The 9,997-nt window shown below is 44.4% G+C and overlaps 1 protein-coding gene across 2 annotated transcripts in view; it reads left to right on the top strand.

The window, feature by feature from the left end:
* The first annotated feature begins 3,412 nt into the window (after positions 1-3,412).
* March3 (membrane associated ring-CH-type finger 3) overlaps positions 3,413-9,997 on the top strand; it is a 159,041-nt gene continuing 152,456 nt past the window's right edge. Inside the window, exon 1 of one of the 2 annotated variants that reach the window (XM_021150521.2) lies at positions 3,413-3,654. The gene's annotated coding sequence lies outside the window, so the exon portion shown is untranslated. The remainder of the gene's footprint in view (positions 3,655-9,997) is intronic. The other variant, XM_021150520.2, reaches the window with a different exon arrangement.

The raw sequence follows: 9,997 nt of genomic DNA, 5'->3' as shown, positions 1-9,997 counted from the left end.
CTCTGACTGTGTGGATGATAAAGTATCAGCTGTAAGATGAAATAAACCTTTTCTTCCCCCAGTTGCTTTGATCACTTTTTTTTAAAATTTTTAATTATTTATTATGTGTAAGTACACTGTAGTTGTCTTCAGACACCCCAGAAGAGGGCATCAGATCTCATTTTGGATGGGTGTGAGCCACCATGTGGTTGCTGGGATTTGAACTCAGTACCTTCGGAATAGTAGTCAGTGTTCTTAACCACTGAGCCATCTCTCCAGCCCAATCACTTATTTTTTTAAGTCACGGTAACAGAAACAAATATATCATTCATTCTTAAACAAAAACTGAGATGTACAATTAATCTAAGAACCATGGGTAGATATATCTATCTATAGAAGAAATGGAAAATTCAACATAAAAGCTATCTATTTCTTGGGCTGGAGAGATGGCTCAGCGGTTAAGAGCACTGACTATTCTTCTGAAGGTCCTGAGTTCAAAACCAAGCAGCAACCACATGACTCACAACCATCCGTAATGAGATCGGATGCCCTCTTCTGGGGTGTCTGAAGACAGCTACAGTATACTTACATATAATAAATTATTTTTTTTTAAAAAAAAAGAAAAGCTATCTCTTATTAACTGGAGGAAATTTCTTTTATTTCCCCCTCAGCAACTAATGTAAATGAGACTTTATGTAGAATCATCAGCCAGTGGTTGGCTCCTGTTGCTCTTAAGCAAACCTATATATCACAAGGGCTTCACTCGCTCTACTAAAATTATTTTTAATATTTTAATATTATAATCGTGGTGGGGGGTGTACACACACCCATGCACCATGGTGCACATGTGGAGGTCAGAAGTCAATTTGAGGGAAGTCACTTCTATTCCCCTAAGTGGGGCCCAGGGGTAGAACTCAGGTATTCAGACTTAGTAGCAAAATACTCTTTACTGTCTGAGCCATCCTACCAGCCGAAAGAGGGTTTTAAAATAACAATTAGCCCCAGTGAGAAACCCTCACAGGGTGTGATCATGATGAGCACTGATAGTCAACTTCACATCTTAAGTGTGAATGGAAAAAGTCCAAAGAAATACAGTTCTTCCACGGTAGCTTCCTGATGATCCCAGCTAAAGATGATGTTCCATGACAGCCTTCAGCAAAGGGGCTTCCAGAGGGCCGTGAAAGCAAACAGAAGAGCGTGGGCTTAAAAGAAGATTGAAGGTCTCCCGCTTACTGTAGTTTGGATCCAAGACACACGGGTCGAAGGGTTGGTTTCCAGCCTGTGGCACTATCAGGAGGTCGCGAACCCTTTAGGAAGCAGGGCCCGTTGAAAGGACACTGGGACATTTCCATCTGTCTCCCTTCTCTGTCCAACCCCCTATTCTTGGTCACCACTGAAGTGTGTGGTGGTGTTCTACCTAGGGCTTTCCCCCATGAGGCACCATGCTGCCAAGGGCCCAAAGAGATCAAGAGATCATGAACTCTAACTGTAAGCCAATACAACACACTTCCTTGGGTATTTTGTCACACTGAGGAAATCTGACAGACTACTAGAACCAGGTCTTCTGGACCTTCTTTTCTGAGATCTCCAGACCTGTCCTCACCCCAATCCCACTCCACCCCAACATGGATAGAGATTCTTATATTCTCCTCACCTTATCTACCTCTAAGTTTCTGTAGGCAAAGGTCATTCCCCCTAGTCACTCCATAGCTGCTAGTGACTGCTGGGACTGAATCTTATCGCTGCCAGTCTTTGTGGTTCAGTAAGGAAGAAAGAACTTAATGTGCACTTTAAGATCCCTAATTTTTTTTTCTACCGCTTGTTAAGGTCCTATTTTTCCCCTTCTGTGAACCTCTTTCCACAGAGTTTAAACCAAACCCATGACAGAGCTCACCTAAGAGTCGCAGCTTTCTCTGCTGCTGTTTCATTCCTTGCCAGATGAAAGCTGGCCTTTTACCTTCCTTCTCCCTGATGACCTCATCAGAACCTTTTCATGAGACATGAGTTGTAAAGGAGGAAGTTGTGGAAGCCAGATGGCCATGTTACACCTGTGGCTCTCTCACACATGAATAGTCAGTCACCTGTACTAAATGGCTACATAATTCCTTAGAGTTTCTCAGAACTGAGACAGTGATCTGAAGTGTTTGGGTTGGAAGCAAGAGTATGGAGGTGGGGGACACGTGATTGGCAGATCATTAGCAAGTTTGGTCCCTTTCCTGTCCTGTTGTGCATTCCTTTTAACTTGAGTTGGATGCACAAGTACAGGTCTAAGCACTGATTGGATCTACCCAGTCCAAGAAGATAGTCTAAGACATGCTCATATTCTAAGTCTTAGACAGCAATACTCAGATATCTGCTTTTGACTCTCCGTTCCCTTCAATCTCTCTCTCTCTCTCTCTCTCTCTCTCTCTCTCTCTCTCTCTCTCTCTCTCTGTGTGTGTGTGTGTGTGTGTGTGTGTGTGTGTGTGTGTGTTTGATCTTAAAACCTGGCCAAAAATACCATTCAGGCCAGACCTAAAGGCTCCCAGTGCACTCCCTACTACCAACTATGAGCAGCTTCACACCATCAGCCTAATCAAGGTTTTCCAAAGGGTAAAGTGGGGAATGCAGAGTCCAATGGATGTGGCTTGCTTGCACTGCTGCGGTTTTCTGTTCAAGAAGACTGGATGGTTTGGCTTCTCGATATTCCTGGAGGAGCCAGCAGACAGCAGCAGAACCCATTGTGGAGAATAGGAAATGCATGGGGCGCCTTTGGACATGAGAAGAACCAGGCTTTTGCTAAGATGTCCCTGGCGGTGTGGAAGGAAAACGAGAGTCTTGCTTTGTACTTTCCCAGAGGTTGGCTGAGCCAGAGTTCTTGTTTCGGAGACAACCGCCAGAACGAGCTTAGAACCGAACCGTCTCCGGTGTAGCTGGACCTGTGAGACTCAGCCTGTGTGAGTACTCAGAGTCCTCCCATGACTGGGGCGCCTTTGGGGCCAAGTTCCTTGCCTCCTGTTGGTGTCAGATGTGAGGGTTGTTTTCCCGCAGCGTGCCCACTCGCGATGGTTCTGGGAACTCCTACGGTCTGTCAGCAAGAGCCTTCCCTGGCCGCAGCCTCGTTCCCGGGGCGTTCGGGTCCCACAGCATCAGAGCACGCAGGAGCCTCCCCAGACGACGCTGCCACCACCACCACCACTACACTTACCACCACCACCGCACTTCACAACTGCCAACTTGCGGGCAGCTAGAGCGTCTCCGGGCCAACGCTCAGCCGCAAGCGATTGGACATTGAGTGAGGGGCGGGACTACGCTCTAGGCACCTCCTACGGCCTCCAAGGATCCTGGTGCCCTGACGATTAGCTATAGCCTCCGCCAGTCAAACACTAGTCGACGCCCCGCCTTACAGGGGCTGGCCCGAGGCTGGCCCCGCCCCAGGGCTCCGCCCCCTTCGGAGCCTAGTCAGCGCTGCGCTGTGTTCCGCCTCATTCGCTGAGCGGGTCTGTGGTTTGCCAGCGCGCTCTGGGCGACTGCTGAGCCAGGCGACCGCCGAGCTTGCGGCGATCCCCGTCAGGTGCCCCGCAGAGCCAATGCGCCCAGGTGCGGCGGGGCAAGAGCAGCCGGCGGTTCCGGACAACTTGGGACTGAGGATCTGCTGCAGGGGCGTGGATTTGGCGTCTGGACTGGGCCAGGAGGGTGAGTAGCCGCGCCGTGAAAGCGGCTCCTCCGCGCCGGGTTGCCAGCGAGCCGAAGACCGCGTCGGTGCTGGCGGGTGGGAGCGTGGCGGCTGTGGAAGGGCAAGGCAAAGCAGGAGACACTTACTCTGTCAGCGTCCCGGCTCCCTAACTTCTGGTTTTCAAAGCATCCCAACTCGGCCCAGGACGTGGCTGTGCGTCGGAACCGACTTGGCGTTGGTGGTTGCCACCCTTAGGTCCCAGACGCGCCCCTGCCCCTCTGCGGCGGCGACACGGGCGCGCGGGGACACCTCGGTGCGCACACAGCAGTTCCTAGATGGCTTGAGAGTGGTTCCTAAACATTAACCGGCGCCCGAGCCGGCGAGCGCAGCGAGCGCTGGTCGCGTTTCCGACTGAGAACTGGAGGGACCCGCTGGGGACAGTAGCAGGCCTCTTTCGTACTATGCAGATCCGAAGAAAATGACAGCGGTGCTGAACATTAAACTTTGGGAAGTAATTGCTTCCTGTCAGCCTTTGAATGTGCGCCCCTCTTCCTGGGTTGCTCAGACCTCCGCATCTGCCACAAGGTGTGTCTGAGGAACTTGGTTAGGACCAGCAGGGAGCGTAGAGGCCAACACCAGGCTGGGTGTCCCCAGCCTGGTTTGGTGGTGTTCATTAAAACACCTGCGTGTTTTACGTGATGAAGTTGTGGCAAGAACTGACAACTGAGGATTCAAGGTTAGACCTGACACTTTGTTGCTAAGCTCAGGTTACACTGTCCCCCGTTTCCTCTTGTAGTAAATGCAGCTTGATATTTCTGAGTGCAGTTGCATGCAGCTTATATTCTGTGTGGACTAAATAGAATTCAGTGCAATATTGTCTTGCCATTCTTATTTGATTTGAATGAGAGCTTATTAAGAAGACTATGGAGAGTTGGCTCTGGTGTTGGGAATAGTTCTGTCTTTTATAATACATAAAACATTGAGTTATATCATATATGGATGTACAAGTGCATATATCTGAATCTATGTGCAGGATTGATAGGGGACTGAGGTAGAAATATATAAAGGATTAACTCAGCCTTGAACTTCCTCTCGCTTATAGAGATGAACGCTTTTAGCTATAAGGCATATATAGTCCTGTATGTGTAAGCATGTCTGACTCTTGTCTGGTCTGTCTGGGTCAGTATATGTCCGTAAACTTTACGAGCACTCAGTTCAATACCACTCAGTACAGATTCTGCGTTCCTGTTTTACAGCCCAGCCGCCGCCAGCCAGCCCATCTGTTAAAACATAGCATGTACACTTCAGCCAGAACACTGGGGTGGATAGTGGGTAGGGGGCAATCCTTAGGAAAACAACACGCTACAAACAAAGCCTTGCGCTTGACTTCTATTTTCAGCTATTATTTGGCCAGAACTTACAGCTTTAATGAGGGTGATGCAGGGAATGGTGTCTCTTAGAACAAGGGGGAGTATTTTCTGATATAATTGTAACCATAATTTATGAGGGGGAATTATAGAAGAAAAAAAATCCCCTGAGAAGAACTGTGGTTGTTACCTCGACCGCAAGGCTGGTTGGCAGTAACATGTATATCACAAACTGTTGTCTTTTGCTTCTGAGGACGTACTAAAAATAAATTGTTTTGAACACACACACACACACACACACACAGTTTAATAGAAGTAAATAGAACTTTATTGCCAAGGCTGAAGTTAAGATTGACTTACTAATCCTAATGAAGCAAGCCTTTAGGAATTTACACCCTGGAAATCAGTTCATATTTGGCCTAATCACTAGTAACAATGGTTCACAATGTGTAGTTTTAAAAATAATAAAAAGGCTTTATCATAAAAATTCTGATGACTAAAAAAGTATGGGAGGAGTGTTATTATAACAGCTTGTTAATCGCCTGCTGGCAAGTGACTGATACTTTAAAAAGCTATAAATTCCTTTAATGGTATAGTTACTTTTAGTGACAATAGGGACAACACCTTCAAGAAGCACAGTTGATCTTTTTCACAGTAACTTTATGTTCTTAATTACAGTTTAATAGTGGTGTTCATTATAAACTGGAGTGGTTTTAAGAACCCATCACAAGTGTTTTTGGTTTTATGTTACATAAACATTTGGATGAAATATGTAAATCCCTAATATATATGTCTAAATTTATGAAGGGCTATATAGATCCTCCTGGCTTCACATGAATCCTCCAAATAAACTGAGTAGCCCCATGGGAATTCAGTTCTTGTCCTAGAATTACTTCTGGGACCTAGGGGTAGCTTAGGATCTGCATTTTCAAGCACTCAAGACATGTTCTGATACGAGGGACTTGAACTTGAACATCAAGAAGTACTGGAATGGTGTTTAGGAAATAAAATAACATGATCTATGAGTTGACATAACAATTGATTATTCAGAAATTCCAGGTGGTATTTACTGGCCTTATAAAATTGATAGTTTAACTCTCTCAGCAAAGGCCTCTTTGCCCTGTGACTGTAATCTTCAGTCATCCCTATTCTGAATTGGCCCCAATTTTAAGGAAGTCTGCCTGGAGCAAGATAATTTAATACCTTTCCACAGTCTTGGGTCTCTGCTGTCTGTTTCTGTACCAGAGATGCTGGGATGTTCTGGGCTGATTTGGCCAGCCCTAATACACATCGTTCCTTCATTTCTCCAAGAGATGAAAAGAGAGCCCTTTTTCTCTTGGTGCTAGGACAGAAGTATGCACATAATCAGGGCTAGCACAGACTTAAACAGAATCAAGTGTTTCCTCAGGAAACTCTAGCTACTTGGCTGACCAGCCATGAGCCCCACCTACCATGATACACTCTGAAAGTTAATTTAGATTTACTTTAAGCTGTTCCTCAGAAATGGGTTGAAAATAGACTGTTTAACTGTGTTCTTACTGAAATCAGGGTTAGTTTTTATTTATAAATTATTAACAATTAGTCTTTTGTTACTTAACCTTCTGATCCTGACATGTGCATTCTGTGTTTCGTTCTTCTATTCCATACTGATAAAATTGTCCACATTAGACTTTTAGGTGAGGTTTGAAAGAGAATGTGTCTGTATCAGAAGCTGTCCTCTCTAACATTCAAGTTTAAAAAAAAAAATCTCAGAGGTCAGAGATGTCAAGAATATTTACTTCCTTGATGACAAAGGGATTTAGATAGGTTGAGACATTGGACGTATATAGTTCCAGATCATTGGATCATCCTGGAGACTTTTATGGAGCAATTTCTGTTCCGAGGACTACTTGGCATTTGATAAGTCACTCAACAATCTTTGGAGGACAATGATTTTTTTTTCCCCCACTTAGTTCCAGATGAGCAAAAAGCGGCCACAAAAGCATGAGGCGTGGCTTCTGTCTGTCATGCTTTAAGACAATACCAGTAAGTCAGATGTTGGCCTTACACTGTGAGCTGCCTGCCTGTGTTTACTTTGTGAGAACACATCTTCTGAGACCATTTTCCTTTCCACTTCTCTTTCTATTGGACTTGACTTTATAAGTTTTCCTAATGAAGTTAACCAGTGTGGGTGATGAATGTTTGGGTGACCCTGAGCTTAATCAGCCAACCTTGACCTAGAGAGGCAAATAGTTTGCGAAAGGTCACAGAGCACAATTAGGGACAAAGCCTACATGAGGAATTCTTTGGACCCACACTTCAGCCTCATGCTATTTTTGTCTGTGGCCACGTTATACTAATACTACTGTTTCTACACTAACAGAAATATTACTTACACTCCATTTTCCCAGCTTCTGCATGAGTTGACGGATTTAGAGTGGCTGTAAAACCTGAGGTATACCACAGCCCCCCCAGACAACAGCACTGACTTATTCCCTCTTTAGGCAGACAGCCAGATGGGGGTGGGAGGGGAGGGGAGGGGAGGGGAGGAGAGGAGAGGAGAGGAGAGGAGAGGAGAAGAGAAGAGAAGAGAAAGCAAGCAACTACAGTAGAATGCAGCCTTTCTTGAAACTGGGCCATAGGTCATTACGAGCTTCTGTGCAACAATTCTTTATTTTTTTTAAACCATGGCACACTTTTGGCATCTAACTTTCATTTGACAAATTCTTTTCAAGCGTTTGACCCTTTTTTCTTTACCCTTATTCCCACAGTGAAATCATTTTTGTAAAGGCTCACCTTTCAAGTCAATCTGTTCTAACATCCCCTAATACATACATTTCAACCATTTTGAATACCCTTCTGCATTCCTACCTTTGCCAGTCTAGTGGTATTCAGTTGCTGAGCTAGAGAACCTTCAGCATAGCTTTAGCTTTGTGGATTTAACAATAAGGAAAAAGAAAACTAGGGAAGTATGATATTGAAGTAATAGTGATATGTGCATCACCCTCGATGTCCCCGGCTTACAGTGTCAGTGTTATATTTAAGATCCAGATGAATGAAGTGACAGATGCACTCATCTGTGGCCTCACAGACACTGCTAATACAAGCTGAAAACATAGCTGTAGACAGCAGGGCCTGGGTTACACAAGAAAAACAAATGCTGAGTTCTGAAAAAAGAACTGGGCCGAGAGTGAAGGGTCAGGGGTGGGGGTGGGATGAGGAGGGTGTGGGAAAGAAATACCTCCAGTGAAATGCCAGACAGTGGTAAGAAATTTATAGAAGCGTGGATGGTTTGGGGTTTCTTGCGGGCATTGATTCTGTTTTATATTGTCTTTACAACCCACTCACCCTGTTTGCTTTTAATAATTTATTCTAGCAGCAGGCCTTCCCCTGGTTAGTTTCTTTTTTATAACTTTTTTCCTTCTCATCTCAAGGTCTAATCAGAGGCATATATAATAGTGTGGCTGGTCTCAAGTACTTAGGAAAATCCATGATCAATATCACTACATCATAAACCCCTGACTGTTCCATTCTGTTTTGCAGTGTTTCCTTCCCTGTTATATTTAACTTGGTATCTGTGCTTTAAACAATATTTTATTAATCTTTGCACAATAAGATGTCTGATCTTATTCTTCTTGGCTGGAAATATCTTTTGAGTAATCCGTCATCAGACCACCATTGATCTAATGATGTATTTATTGCTCACTATTGCAGCCCTGGCAAGAAACCCAGTATGGTTCTAAAAATTTGATTAAAAAGAAATCAAGATTTTGCAAGGCGTAGCCATCCAATTATATTAGGACCTGCCAAGTATATTTTATGCTAAAACACACACATATTTCAAGTGAGCAAAATGTGCTCTTTTTGAAGGTTCTGAAAACTTTTTTTGCTATGAAATAAATAGAACAAGAAGATGCATATAATTGGAAAATTATGAGTGTGTTTTCCAATATTTTCTTTAGAGCTGAGATCTCACCATGGAGCCCTGTCTGGCCTGGAACTCACTGTATAGACCAGGTTGGCCTCAAGCTCAACAGAGATCTGTCTGCCTCTACATCCTGAAAACAGGGATTGCAGGCAGTGCTCCACCATATCTGGTTCCAAGATCCAATATTTTTTGTTTGTTTTATTCTGTGTTTATAAATGTTCCGCCTGCATGTATGCCTGTGCATGATATACATGCCTGGTGCCCACAGAGGCCAGAAGAGGACATAGATCCCCTGGAACTGCAGGTACAAACAGTTGGGAACTTATCATGTGACGTGTTTGCTGGGAATGGTCCTCTTGTAGAGGACCAAGTGCTCTTAACCACGGATCCATTTCTCCAGCCCCCATGGTACAATATTTTTTAAAAATTGTCCTCTTACATTTTATCATAGATAGATTTATTTTTTTTAGATGACATAAAAACAAATATGATAAGAACTAGCTCCCAGCCTAGAAATCAAAATAAGCTAAAACTTAATTAACAAATACTAATTAAGTACCTGTCATGGGCAGACATTATTATTTTAAGAAGAATTACAGTTGACTATTAGCTCTTGTCTTCTTAGCTAGCTCAAAATTCATTTCACATGTTAACACTTTGGGGAGACTTTTCTGTATGTGCTCCCGTGTGGACCAATGATCTCATCTGATCTTGTCTCCTGCACTCTCCTCTCCAGCCTGGAACCCCTTAAAGGCAGGGGAACTATTTGCCATCTTATAATCTCTCAAGAAAGCTTGGCAAGAAGTAGTGTCTATGTGCACTATGTGCTACAAAGAACTACAAATGAACATTGTTGGGCCTCCAAAGGATGTGCATAAAAACATCTGCCCTAAAGAACAAGAGTGGCAGAAACAGAATTGTAGGATCCGGCTTGGCCCTTCATTAAATGCTCATCCAATCCTGCTCCACCTTCAAAGTCCCTTTACTTCATTCTTGCCTTACCTCCTCCTCTCACTACCTCACTACCTGCCTGTTATGACTTCTTGAAGAATCCCTCCAACTCCTCCCTCCCCCTCCCCCTCCCCTTCC

Source organism: Mus caroli, chromosome 18, assembly GCF_900094665.2.
Source record: "Mus caroli chromosome 18, CAROLI_EIJ_v1.1, whole genome shotgun sequence".
Lineage (NCBI taxonomy): Eukaryota > Metazoa > Chordata > Mammalia > Rodentia > Muridae > Mus > Mus caroli.
This window is presented reverse-complemented; position numbering and strand designations above follow the sequence as displayed.